Consider the following 257-nt stretch of genomic DNA (forward strand, 5'->3'; position numbering starts at 1 on the left):
CATCAGGTGAGGGGCAGGGAACTACCGCGCCCACAGCCCCCCCAGCCCCGCCGGGGTCCCGCATTGTCCTCCGCCGCCCGCGGGCGGGGCGGGATCCCGGCGCTGGGGATGCCGAGGGGACCGGGGAGGGGGCAAGTCCAGGAGCGTTTATGAAGGGAATGGCAAATCCGCATGTTCTCGCTGCGGGGCTCGGAGCGGGGAGCGGGGCTGCAGCCGGGGCGGGCGGGGCCCGCCGGGGCCTCTGCCCGCCGGAGAAA

This window comes from Chaetura pelagica, unplaced genomic scaffold (assembly GCF_000747805.2).
Source record: "Chaetura pelagica isolate M959 unplaced genomic scaffold, ChaPel_1.0 scaffold425, whole genome shotgun sequence".
NCBI classification, from domain to species: domain Eukaryota; kingdom Metazoa; phylum Chordata; class Aves; order Apodiformes; family Apodidae; genus Chaetura; species Chaetura pelagica.